A 14,370-nucleotide genomic window follows, 5' to 3' on the forward strand; every position below is an offset into this window, starting at 1 on the left:
GGCCGCCCATACCATTCACTTGCCCTGCAGGAGTGGGGGCAGCTGGCCGCCCCCTGTCCCACGGGGCAGGTGCATGGCGCAGGCAGCCTCACAGGCTCCCATGCTGCCTTTTGCTTGCCCCACAGGACAGGGGGTGGCTGGCTTGCAGTGCACCCCCTGTCCTGCAGGGCAGGCAAAGGGCAGCGTGGCCGCCCATGCCACTAGCTTGCCCCGCAGGTGAGGGGGCACCCGGCCGCCCCCTGTCCCACGGGGCAGGCACTTGGCACGGGCAGCCTCACAGCCCCCCGCACTGCCTTTTGCTTGCTCCACAGGACAGAGGGCGCACGGCAAGCTGGTCACCCCCTGTCCCATGGGGCAGGAGAAAGACAGCATGGGGGGGATGCAAAGCCAACCATGCCATTCGCTTCTGAAGCGAATGGCACAGGCAGCTTCTCAGCCCCCCGCGCTGCCTCTGGCGTGCAGCGTGATGACGTAGAATCATAGAATCATAGAATCATAGAGTTGGAAGGGGCCATACAGACCATCTAGTCCAACCCCCTGCCCAGTGCAGGATCAGCCTAAAGCATCTCTGACAAGTATTCATCCAGCCTCTTCTTGAAAACTGCCAGTGAGGGGAAGCTCACCACCTCCCTAGGCAGCTGATTCCACTTTTGAACTACTCTGACGGTGAAAAAGTTTTTCCTAATAGCCAGTCGGTACCTTTGTGCATGTAGTTTTAGACCATTGCTTCGCATCCTACCCTCTGCTGCCAACTGGAACAGCTCTTTGCCCTCCTCCAAATGACAGCCTTTCAAATATTTAAAGAGAGCAATCATGTCCCCCCTCAACCTCCTCTTCTCCAAACTAAACATTCCCAAGGCACTCAGTCTTTTCTCGTAGGGCTCAGTCTCCAGACCCCTGATCATCCTCATCGCTCTCCTCTGCACCCTCTCGATTTTGTCCACATCCTTTTTGAAGTGAGGCCTCCAGAACTGCACACAATACTCCAGGTATGGCCTGACCAAGGCAGTATAGAGAGGGGCTATGACCTCTTGCATTTTCAATGCTATGGCCCCTTTGATACAACCCAGGATTGAATTGATGTCATCAAAATGACGTCATCACACCGCGTCAGGAGCGTGCGCACGCTCTGCGCATGCGCGAGGGCTGGCAAGCATTACCCAGGGTGCCGGGAGTGCTAGATCCGGCCCTGCCAATAAGGCCCACTAGCCACAGTCCTGCAGCATCTTAATTACTCTGTGAAAGAAGCATACTCTCTGTCCTTGGCAGGTAGATCCCCAAGTCCATCAGATCAAGCACTCATGTGCATTGGTTGAAGTAACTTTTATTAGAGAGCCATAGAGTCCAAGGTATCCATACAAAGGTTATTGGCAGAAGTGGCTATTCAAAAATGAGCAGTGCTAATTATAGAGGAATTTCCTGCCCTTAGTAATCAACATTCTGGCACGAAAACCCCAAAGAATTCCATGGGAACTGATTAATTTAGACTAGACATAGTACAGAATGAAATCATTCTAGTCTCTGAGATAAGATACATTGCGCAGCTTGCAGTCAAGTAAAAACCTTCAGCAGATAGCAGTAGTTGAAGCTTTCATTAATTGGTTAAACAACCTAGATCCCAATATCAAGTTCACTGTGCAGGGCAATGAGAGTAGTGTTCCATTCTTAGATGTTATTGTGTATAAGACAGCAGCAAATGAGTTGAATGTTATGCCCTACCGTAAGCCCATGGATCGGTCGGCATATTTGAACTATAGTTCATATCATAGAACGCAGTTAAAGCGTGCCATTCCCTATGGCCAATTACTGCTCCTTAAGCGCAATTCTTCCCAACTTTGAGAGGGAAGCAGATAGGTTGAGTGCAGCATTCCTCGCTCGGGGTTATCCGAGCTGCGTTGTTGGGAATGCCAGGAGCAGAGCCAATGGGGTTCCCCGGGAGTCACTTTTGAAATTGACTACGGAAAGGGACACTAATGAATCGGGAATTACGTGGGCTCTCGACTACTCGCAACATTCAGGAAAGATAGTGAATATTATTTAAAAAAACTGGCACCTTTTGAGAGAGGTACCAGGCTGTGATAGACCCTTAAAAATAGGTTATAGACATACAAGCAATTTTACAGAAGAAAGAAAACGCAGCAATGTTTACCGAAAGGACACTTTGCTTGCGGTCACTGCAGCATTTGTGACGTGTGTGTGCCTATAACATCATTCGTCCACCCTGTAACCAAACGACCTCTGTATCCGGGCAATTATTCCACATGCTCATCTGCAAATGTGGTCTATATTATAAGATGTACTTGTGCCTTAAACTATGTAGGGAGCACCTCTTGGCCAATTCGTAAACGTATACAAGAACATCTTTCAAAAATCCAGACTAGAAGTATGACAGCTCCATTGGCCGAGCATTTTCATAACGCCCACGCAAGTGAACGTGAGTTAAGTTATTCTGTCTTCGAAGTTATGAAATCGCACAACAGCAACAAAGTGGACTTGTTAAGGGCTGAGGCTAGGTGGATATACAGGATGGATAGCCTATCTCTGAATGGTCTCAATAGTGAAATTAATTGGGCAGCGTTCCTTTAAGGCTCAAACATAGTTAACCTCGTTAAACTAACGCCTGCAGTATTTAATCTATATGGCTCCAACAGTGAGTACCCTTGCTAAACAGCAATAGCACTTGCAATGGGCAGGTGCTAGCTTGGACATGGATCAGTAAAAGTGAGTAGATATATTGTATGAAAGTGGTTTTGCATTGTAATATGAAACGTGAATGTACAGTGGCTTTTCGGATTTGTATTTAATGCAGTGAATATTTTGGCTGGACTAAATACAGGCTGTGAAGAAGAGGTGCCGAAACGAGCATATTAAGAAGCTGCCAGGCTCGTTGCCAATCTCCCAGCCAACCTGTTGGCCGATTGCGGGGTGAGTTTCAGCCGGAGGCATCACTGCGCATTGGATTAACACGCAGTCAGGAGGAAGCAACACATTGGCCTTCTGTTTGAGTGCCACAGTAGCCATTGAGCCTTAAAATTTTTTGTTGACGGCTTGAATATAGTTCTCACAGGTTACTGGACCGTGTAGGAATGGGACTGTATAAACCAATGGACTGAAGATATAAATGGACTGACAATTTACATTGTTGATGAAATATATTTATTGCATGTATTGTACACATTTATTGAATGGAATATAGAGATACTATTTTGTACACCTTGTAGTGTGTTTTGTTCGGGTTCTGGGATTTCTCTCGTTTGGGTTGGCTTGGATTGAACCCCTCCGCTCCGCTGTTGTTTGAAATATTTGACACATACCCAACTTAGGCCAGTTCTTCAGGGATACCATCACTGATCGCTCCATCCCTCAGAAACGATAAGCCTGGAGCCTTAGTGTTGTAGACAGAAATGATGTATTAAAGTCACTGAAGACACCTCCCCCTCCCCCATGATTCAGCCCAGGCCCACCACTGGTTGCAAGGCTCATCCTGATAAGCCTAGTTAACCCCCTATCCCCAGTAGCAGGATGGAACCCAGTAGCTGCAAACATGTGAAATGTGACTCATGAGAAGAAGGAAAGGAAGGAGAACTGCAACCTCACTGGTGTGAGTCGTGAGACCATGAGCAGTAGACCAATTAGTCAAAGAGAGGAGATAATGAATGTGGTGAGGAACTAGTTAGCACAGGAAAGATCAAAGACCCCTAAAGTGTTCTCTTTCTCTCTCTCTCTCTCACACACACGCGCGTGCGCGTGCACACGCGCGCACGCGTGCATGCACATACACACACACCACTTGTCTGTCTGCCCATCTGCCCACCTGCCCACCTTTCTGGCTATCTAATTTCTCAACTTCCCATTTGCGAACATGCTACTAGGTATCGCCTGTAGAGAGACTCAATGGGAGGTGGGCCTGGCTGGGAGAGTTTGGCTAGCCCAAAGTCAACCACCAACTTAACGTAGGATCGTGGGGACAGCACTATGGATCTCAATGATTCGAGTCTGTCATTCTAACCACTATATCAGACAGGCTTAATATGAGTGTAACATAGATTTTATACTACTGTTTTTCAGCATTTATCTCAATGGGGTTGGTAACTAGTTCTCTTTAAGCTAGAGGCCTCTGCTAGTGCAGACATGTAATCTTGTGGTAGCTATGTGACTAGTAGCAGAAAGAAAGCATCTCAAAAGTGTTGCTGATGTCAATTAAAGGGTTTATTGGAAGGCAGCAAACATAAAATCCCATAAAAGCAAGATGACTAAAATCAGGTACATGATACAATAATATATGGCTTAAGGAGTGGATATAATACATAAGAAGAAGTTGTACATAGCTAGAGAAAATAACATGGAATAAATATGCATTGCGTATTTCACTAAAGCAAATAATTTGGAATACATAGGAAGTAAATAAGCAAAAAACCACAGGGATTTGCAGGATCTTTCTCTACAAGTCCTCAGTAGGGGACAAACTGGGTAATGGAGAGCTAAATCACAGACGACTAAGCTGTATGAATATATCTGGAAAAGGTTACCAGAAGATGAGAGCAAGCACTGTGCACGCTGGCCATTCTCAAGACTTATAAATATTACCATTTCCTTCCCTTCCCTACCTGCCTCCTGTCCTTCTGCTACCCATTCAAGGATCCAGGAAGATCTCAAAGACTGGTCCTGTATACATTTGGGAGCCTGTCAGTCTCTTTATGACTTACAATGGCTCAAGTGAAAGCAAGAGAGCATCCTCAAGGCAGGTGGAGCCCAAACAGAAGGCGGGTTTCCCAGTGTTCCCGCCTCCTGAACTTTCCTGCATTTTCCCTCCAAGGGTCCAAAACTAGGCTTGCATTACACTGATCAAAGGCAAGAGCAGAAGTGAGAACACAACTCCCCCTCATTGCTGTTTGCTTTGCCACGCTGGAGCAAAAGCCTATACCCATAAATTCTTCCACTATACCCCAAAATATGCAACCTAAAACTTCTGGGGTGGGGGGATATTATGATAGTTGAAGGTACATTGTTTAATGACCAAATTTTGGTTCCCAACTCATTAAGAAGGAGATAGAATAAAGAGAAGGAATTGACTAAACACATCTTAAGAATTAAGTACCACTCATTTTTTCCTTCCTAGCTGCTCTCTGGTGTTCAGGCAAGACCTGAATATAATAATGTAGCATTTGGGCAAGAAGATACAAGCCAATAAGCCTCCACTAGAGGCCAAGATGGAGAAGATCTCCACAGCCACCATGTCTTTCCCTTTGGTGCTCAGATAGTGGGGACAAAGGAGATCCAAACACTGCAGAAGACCAGCATGCTGAAGGTGATCAGCTTGGCTTCATTGAAAGAATCAGGCAATGTCCTTGCTAGGAAGGCCACCATGAAACTGATGGTGGCCAGAAGACCCATGTAACCCAGTACAATGTAGAACATGATGTCTGAGCCTTCATTGCATTGTATGATGATAAGACCCATTTGGGAGTGCGTGTCAAACTCTGGGAAGGGAGGCGAAGTTGCCAACCACAGCACACAGGTGCAAGTTTGAATTAAAGAACAGGGAATGATGACTGACATGGCCAGTCTCTTCCCCACCCACTTCCTCATCCTGTTCCCTGGCTTGGTGGCCATGAAAGCAACCACCACAGTGACAGTTTTGGCCAATATGCAAGACACAGCAACGGAGAAGATGATGCCGAACAGTGTTTGCCGGAGAAGGCAGGTCACCATCCCAGGCCGGCCAATGAATAGAAAGGCACACGGAAAGCCAAGCAGCAGAGAGGTGAGCAGGACACAGGTGATGCTTTGATTGTTGGCTTTGACAATGGGTGTGTTCCAGTGTGCGCCGAAGATCCCCATCACTATAACTGTGGCCACAAAACATAAAGCAGCAATAGAAGCCAAGCCTGTTCCCATAGGGTCCTCGTAGGATAAGTAGGTTTTGAGTTTGGGAATACACTGGTCCCTCTTCTGGTTTGGATATTCCTCTTCTGGGCATTTCTCACATTCGTCTGCATCTGAAATTCATAATTGTTCATTATAGTAGTTGCCTGTTTTAATCATTCCTAATTGTGCCAGTTGCTCCTCAGAAGGGTTCTTATGAGAAATTCTCTTCATTAGTCCTTAAGGGCAGAGACCCTCACATTGCAATCCTATGCAGAGTTACACCAGTTTACGCCCATTGAAGCCAATGGCCTTAGACTGGAGTAACTCTCCATAGGACTGCACTGTCTGTCTTGCCTCAGGGCATGTTTCACAGTGTATCTCACTGCCCTGCAATGTGTTCGTGTATATATGTGTGTGTTCCGGACCTTCCATACAACCTCTGACAGCATGTTTGAGCCCTTTCTCCCTCTCCTTGCCGTGAACTAAAGCTGCTCTCCCGCGGACGCCCTCTATTCCCATTCTGGAATTGGTAACTATAAGCTCCGCTCTGCAACTCTCCCCAGTTTTCCTCCCTGTTTTTCTGGTTAGCTCTGCATTTTGTCATATTTTAAATAAAAAATCCTTTTTGCTTGAACATTTGCTTGCTTATTGCTGTGGAGGAAGCAATCTTCATACACGGGAGATCCCACTTACCCCCACCCCCCACTCCCTTCTCCTTACTGCTAATTCCCCCCAACTGTAGCACTTAGGACTCAGACAAAAAAAGAGACATTTTAAAATTGGCAAAGTGCTTCAGGTAATCACAAAGCCAGACCTAAAGGGGTTTGGTCCACAGGATCCATAGAGAACCCAACCCCTCCTTTTTGATGTGGAAGCGACAGTTTTCTATGGCATGCATAATGCACTTAAAATGAATGCTAGGATCCTGACAATAGGCCACTGGCTTCTGTATACCGAGGAGAGGGGCAGTCATGGAAGGAATGGCTTTAGATTTATACTGTTGGCTTTAGATTTTCTCTTTTAACTTGATATCCTCTTACTTACCCATCTGGACTGCAACTTTCCCTTCTGGGCATTGAACACAATCGTAGCAACAAACTTGCTTCCCCTCTTGAACAATCCTGCTGTGTCCAGTGGGACAACTCTCAACACATCTGCTGTGCGGGACACTCTAAAGATAACCACAAGGAAGGGGTAAGAGACGGACATATGATCCTTACAAAAATCTTTATTCCTGCTCTGAGGAAATACCACTTAGGAATATTTCCTCTTTCTAGAGACAAAAATGTCTGCAAGCAAGAAAAATAGCAGATCAGGAAGAAAGTTGTTGCATAACCTTCTCCATACTGTGCTGGATTTTTGTTGTTGTTTTTTAATTTTAGAGAATTTTCATCTAGGCTAACATTTGAGATTGTCAAAAAGAGTCCAGTAGCACCTTTAAGACTAACCAACTTGATTGTAGCAAAATGCTACAATCAAGTTGGTTAGTCTTAAAGGTGCTACTGGACTCTTTTTGATTTTGCTACTACAGGCTAACACAGCTAACTCCTCTGCATCATTTGAGAATGTGAATCTCCGTCTGTACTGGTAAAGTGCAATCATTCCCACCTGATTCCAATCTCTTTTTGATGGCTTGTATAGCCCAGTACCCCGCCCCGCCCCACCCCACCCCAAAAAGAATAATGTGGTCTTGGGATTCTTGCAACAATGGATTCACCTCTATTCTAAGTAGTATTTAAAATTATTATCCATACCTGCTGAAATTTGGGATTCCATATCAGCAAATTTCTATTAATTGTGAACTCTTCTTCACCTGCAGTTACCATAAATTTCATTCGACCAACTTCGACTTTTCGGAAAGAATGATTTGGGAATGTGACCAAGTTCACGATATCATAGCCAGCTGCCAGGTCCCCATTTTCATCAAAAAAGATTTCATCTCCAGCACTATTGTTAAAGCGAACATTTCTCAGAAATGGCCAAAGCTAGGTGGGAGGAGAAACAGTTTCCATATGAAAAACTGTAATGGGAAATAAATAAATAGACCTCGCACCTGACTGTACACCAAAGCCTCCCCATGGGAGAAAAACCATAACAAGCAATGTACAGAGGCAAGATGGCAGCAAAGACTACAGTGGCTTGTCTCCTTTCTCCATGATCAGGAACAGAGGGTGGCGCTAGGGGAGAACTTTTCATCCCGCTTCCACTAGTGTGTGGAGTGCCACAGGGGGCAATACTCTCCCGTTATTGTTTAACATCTACATGCACGCCCTCGCCCAGCTGGTGCGAAGTTTCAGGCTTGGGTGTCATCCGTACGCTAATGACATTGAGCTATATCTGTTGATGGGCACCTGGCCTAGATCGACCCCGGATGTCCTGAAGCATATTTTTGAAGCCATGGCCAGATGGTTGAGGCAGAGTCAGCTGAAGTGAACCCCTCGAAGACAAAAATCCTGAACTGAAATGGCAGCGCCTCACCTTCCAACACTCAATGGGGCAGTGCTTACACTGACTCTGGAGGTTAGGAGCCTAGGGGTGATCATGGATGCCTCCTTGAAAATGGAGACCCAAGTCACGGCAGTTGCCAGGTCATCATTCTTCCATCTCTGACAGACCAGACAGCTCACCCTTGATCATTCGACCCATGACTTAATTACAGTGGTCCAGGCAATGGTCACCTCTAGGCTAGGCTACTGTAACGTGCTCTATGCAGGATTCCCCTTGAACTTGATCCACCAGTCTCAACTGGCCCAAAATGTGGCAGCGTGTGTCATCACCAGAGTGCTTTCTAATACACACATAACACTGGTACTGCACCAGCTGCGCTGGTTACTGGTGGAGTATCAGATCAGGTTCAAGGTCTTGGTACTAACCTACAAAGCCCTGTGCATACCGGGACCAGCCTCTGGCCCCAAGGAGGCCCACCTAGCATCCACCAGAGCCATAGGCTTTTCTGTCCCAGCTCCAACCCAGTGGAACACTCTGTCTAAAGAGACCAGGACACAGCCTGATTTGCTATCCTTCCGCGAGGCCTACAAGACAGAGCTGTTCTGGCAGTCATAAGGTTGACGCTGGCTGGGCCTCCGTGCTGGCCAACTAGAGGAGAATGTGCCCCCCTACAGGAAGCATCAACTGCCCAGCCTTGTTAAGTATTTTTGGAGATGGTTGGGCAGTGGCTTTTGGAGAAGTCTGCTGCTGTATGTTTTTTAAAATATTTATATGGTTTTATTGCTTTTAAAGCTATTTGTATTTTAAAGTATTATACCGGTTGTAATCTGCCCTGAGCCTGCTGATGCGGGGAGGGTGGAAGATTGATTGATTGATTGATTGATTGATTGATTGATTGATTGATTGATTGATTGATTGATTGATTGATTGATTGATTGATTGATTGAGTGAGTGAGTGAGTGAGTGAGTGAGTGAGCGATTAAACAAACAAACCAACAAATACCTTTCCGGAATTTGTTGACATAGAACCACATGTTCTTCAACATCGACTTTCAATTATATGAATTAGCCTGATTTTTTAAATTCAATCAATACCCTAAACTTAAAAACAAAGATAATTTTTGAGAGAAAAAAGTGAATACCTTTACAGTAAGCATTGCACAGAATTTTTAGAACGAGCCCCCTCATAGGCCTCACACTCAAATACAGAATCGGGATCCACAATTTGACTCCCTGAACATGAATTTCCACCAGAATCATAGCCAAAGGATTCATCTGATGAAAAGGAGCATTCAGGTTGCTCTCTCATGCTCTTCATGCATGACTGGAGCCCTCTTGGAGATAAGCCCTCCTTATAAAAGTAAATCCGAGATATTCCCATGTTTGCCTTTTTTTCTCTCACACATCATTGTATCCACCTTTGCTTCCGCTCTGCACATGGAAAAACTTTCTAATAGAGTCTGAATCTCCAAAATGGCATTTGAGTTCTTGCACACAAAGACATTCATAATGGATGGACTGTGACAAAAAGAACTGTGACTGACCTGCCATGGCTGAGCATTGAGAAGACCCCCATCTCCCATCACTCTCTGTTGAGTTCTTGATGAATGCATGGCATGGAGAGCATGTGCCACAGCATGGACAGCATTGTAGATGCCGTAGCTCTGACCAGACATTCCTGTTTCAAACATAGTGCCAGGGACGCTGTCCAACTTCTCTTCCCCTGTGCAGATTTTGTGTTTTGACACGTGAACTTTATAGAATGGTAGAGAACAGAAAAATAGACTGAACCAGAACTGCCGGATTAAGTAAATCTTAGATTGATATGGATTTATGGTATCAATGAAGTCTTGAAATCTTGGCACCTTATTAGTGTGCAGTGCAAAGGACAAGCTGCCATTGAGGGATTTGGGTGTGAATTTATTCCCAGGGAAAATAGATGTGACATCCCATTGAGAAGTTATAATCCAAATTCGCTCTATTGGAAGTCCATACCTAAATTCATAAAATTCAAGAATGGTTCGTAAACTGTCCATAGACTGTTCATCACCGTACACAAGAATGACATTGGGTTTGCTAAACCGGATCTTTAGACCTATCCTATACAGGATTTTATAAACATTGTCAACGTAATTTTTTTGTGTTGGAAGCATTTCTTTCAACGCAATGCAAATATTACTCTGGAACAACCTTGGTATCAAATTTTGAAGGAATGTTTCTGCACTGTCATCTTCTGATATGAGGAGGTCAATCCAATTCCATCCAAAATGCTTAAGGAGATGAACAATCCCAACACACTCAGGTGTTTCATTTGGAACCATCCGGAATAAATGAGGGAACTGAGTTTTATCATTCATTGCAGTATCAAAGGAATGATAACTGACCTAAGATGAAAGATCATGACTTAATGATATATGACAAAAATATTTATTTATTTTTAAAAATATGCTTCCTACTCCAAATACATATTAATATCAATAAGTAAATTTCTTCCATTTGCTTTGCTAAGAAATATACTGTGTAATGAGCCGTATTATCTAAAAGTTCTAATTAGAGATGGACACGAACCAGGAAAATTCCAAACCATGCGGTTCATGGTTCATTGTGTTTCATGAACCATGAACTTTCATGAACTTGCCCCGGTTGGCAAACCGTTTATTCAGTTCATGAAAATGTCACTTCTGGGTCAGCAGAATGTCTGCGGAGAACTCATCCCCCCATTGTCTAGGAAACTGATTGATCACCACCAGACTGTCTGCAGTGACAAACCAAAATTGGAGCCAAAAGAACCGGGCTAAACTTTATTGTGTTTCATGAGAAATGAGCTTCCACAAACTGCCAGTTCGTGAACCACGAACTGGCCTGGTTCGTGACAATCTTTAGTTTGTAAGTTGACTCATTCCCACCTCTAGTTCTAATCATGCTGCCATGGCAGGGCAACAAAATACCCAAATTGTTCATGGCTCCTTCAGGCATAGGGCAAAGAATGGCTCTGAATAATATGAAGAAAGGGAAACATATTGGCTTATCATTCCTGCATTCATGAGTTGATCACAGGATCCAATGCAGTGGCCTAAAACATGTCTTCTAATCTTAAAGATCTAAGAGAAACAGCTTAATGGAGACAATATCTTTCCTATTTCTATATTTCTGCATGTCAATGAACTAACATACCTGGGGAATCTTGTATGTAGTTAAAATGGTGGCCATCTGGATGGAGGTTTGGGAGCTGAAGCCACCAATGATTGCCATTAGTTTCTTCTTCCTATCACATTCATAATTGACATGTGTTGGCTGTTCTCTGAAGAGTAGATCCAGAATGCCTTGAGAGCTTCGCAGTGAATTGAAAGCGTTGTCATAGATCTTTGATCCCAGTGTTGTGTTGGGTAAAAGTTTGGAATTCTTCTTGATTTCATTCAAGGCAAAAACAAAGGCTAAGATATGCTGGTATTGTTTAGTCATTATCCTGCAAACAGTGTTTTATGTAGTATCATAAGAAAAAAAATGGCTTATTTCTTAAAATACTTGGTCTAGCAACAGCATGCTGTTCAAATACTTTTAGAGTTGCAATGCTTCCCCCCCCCCCCCATCACCACCACCAAAGGAGAAAGGTAACTGGTGCTACTCTCTCTAGCACAGGAATTCAGTCACTGAATGTAATTTTAGGTGGGTAGCCCTGTTGGTCTGTTGTAGAACAGCAGGATTCCAATCCAGTGGCACTATAGGGAACAGCAAGATTTTCAGAGTATACTTTTTTGAGAGTCAGAGCTCACTTCTTTAAACACTGAAGTGACTTTTAGCAGTTGAGATACTACCTCAATCCCAGCAACATCTCTTCCTGACTCTCAGTACTCTGAATTTGATGACTAACTATTAATGGGAATGTGGATGAATCAATAAAAATAAGAAAATATATTGATTGTTGTTGTGGATTTTCCACACTGCATTGCCATGGTCTTGGCATTGTAGTTCCTGACTTTTCGCCAGCAGCTGTGACTGGCATCTTCAGAGGTGTAGCTCCGAAAGACAGGGATCTCTCAATGTCTAACTGTTTGACACTGAGAGATCCCTGTCTTTTGGTGCTACACCTCTGAAGATGCCAGTCACAGCTGCTGGCAAAAAGTCGGGAACTACAATGCCAAGACCACGGCAATAGAGCCTGGAAAATCCACAACAACCATCATTCTCCAGCTGTGAAAGCCTTCGACAATATAAGAAAATATATCGATGCCCATTGAAGAAGAGGTATTAGTGAAGATCTTCTTCAAAGTGGTTTGGTATCTCATACCTGCTCCCCCAGGCAAGAAAATGGGAGCCTTGTATGGTGGCATATGAAGGATTCTGCTTGATATGCATTCCCTGGCCTAATAAGCACAGAAGCCTCACTGCAGTAGCTCTCCCAAATGGTGGGATGTTGACAGGTGATTGATTAGAAAGAACCTCTAAGGGTTCTGCCACTTCCTTTCTTCACACAGGTTTCTGGCTTCATGAGTTTAGCAGAGGCACTCTCCTCCACACAGAGACAAGCACAGTATTGGGACCCTGAAAACTGGGAATAGTTGCATTTTCCACTGTACTCCAGTTTGTGATGTGCCAAGAAATTTCAGAGAGACTGTTGTTTCTTGAACTGAATTTTATGTGGAAAAACATCCACCCTAAACTAGGCAGTGGGTTGCGCTTATTACTTATGAGCTAGGGGTATTTATGATATTTTATCCATAAACTGTCCTCTTAGCATGAGGAAGGGGACTGACTGCAAACACTAAAACTTATTATTAGCATCTCTGACAAATATTCAACCAGCCTCTTCTTGAAAACTGCCCAGTGTCAGGGCATTTCACTGCTGCTGCTGGGCAGGGCCCTGGCTGGGCCGGCCCTGATGTCAGAGGGGCGCCAGGGATGCTGCAGGACCCTGTTCTGTGGAAGGAGGGGCGGTATACATCACCCAGACTCCCTCTCAATCCACTCACTGGTCTGCTCAACCTGGCATGCTCACCCCTGCATCCTCCATCATCTCCTCCTCCCAGAACTCTCCTCCAAGCCTCCACTCTCACACTGCTCTGCTTCCACACCATCACTCCTTACTCACACCCACCACCTCAGAGATCTCCCCCCAGCCAGCCTTTATAGGGCCTTCTCTCACTGCCCCACCCTCCTTGCAGGTCCTGCCTGCCAGGCCACACCCCTCCTTGGCCTCCCAGCATTGACCTGGGCTGTCTGAAGCTGCTGCAGTTGGGGTAGCTGGTTGATCTGCCTGGATCAGCAACAGCTGTGTTATGTTGGCTGGCTGCCAGGCCTCTCTGGCTGAGCTGGTTACTGAAGGTAGGCCCAGCTGTGGCCCCTTGGCTGACTTCCCAGTTCTTCCCACACGATGCCTTCAGCAGCTTCACCTGGAGGGGCTTGGTTCTGAGCATCTCCTGAGCGAGGTTGCAGTCTTCAGGCTGAGGTGGAGGCTGGGGCGTGGCTCTGAGCTGCTGTGGTTGCTTCTCCTCTCTGCCAGGTAAGAGCTCTGTTTGGGCAGCTGCTGGGTCCCTATTCCCCCTGCTTTTGCCCTCTTCCTCTGCTCTGCTGAGCCCCCTATTGCCCCCCTGGAGAGTGGGTCTAGCTGGTGCATCTCTGCCTCCTCTAGCCCTCTGAGGCCCTGGCCCTTTGCCCCTTTCCCAGGGTGTAGGTGGGTTCTGACCTGGTTGCTGGCTGGGGCGGCAGGGCTGCTGTCTCCCAGTTGCCTCCCTCCCAGCAAGTTCAGGAGCTGAGGCCCAGACCCCGGACACCTGGCAGCTGATTCCCCCACTGAACTACTCTCACTGTGAACAAGTTTTTCCTAATATCCAGCTGGTACCTTTCTGTGTGTATTTTAAGCCCATTGCTTCAGGTCCTATTCTCTGCTGCCGACTGGAACAGCTCCTTGCCCTCCTTCAAATGACAGTCTTTCATATATTCAAATATCCCCCCTCAATCTCCAAACTTTCCCAAGGCCCTCAGCCTTTCCTCGTAGGGCTCAGTCTCCAGTCCAGACCCCTGATCATTCTCATTGCTCTCTTCTGCACCCTCTCA

General features: G+C 45.5%; 1 pseudogene; it reads right to left on the bottom strand.

Moving 5' to 3' along the window:
* Window positions 1-5,101: 5,101 nt before the first annotated feature.
* Window positions 5,102-11,778, bottom strand: LOC129327948 (vomeronasal type-2 receptor 26-like; annotated as a pseudogene).
* Window positions 11,779-14,370: the final 2,592 nt, after the last annotated feature.

The sequence above is a fragment of the Eublepharis macularius genome, chromosome 4 (genome assembly GCF_028583425.1).
Source record: "Eublepharis macularius isolate TG4126 chromosome 4, MPM_Emac_v1.0, whole genome shotgun sequence".
Taxonomy (NCBI): Eukaryota; Metazoa; Chordata; class Lepidosauria; order Squamata; family Eublepharidae; genus Eublepharis; species Eublepharis macularius.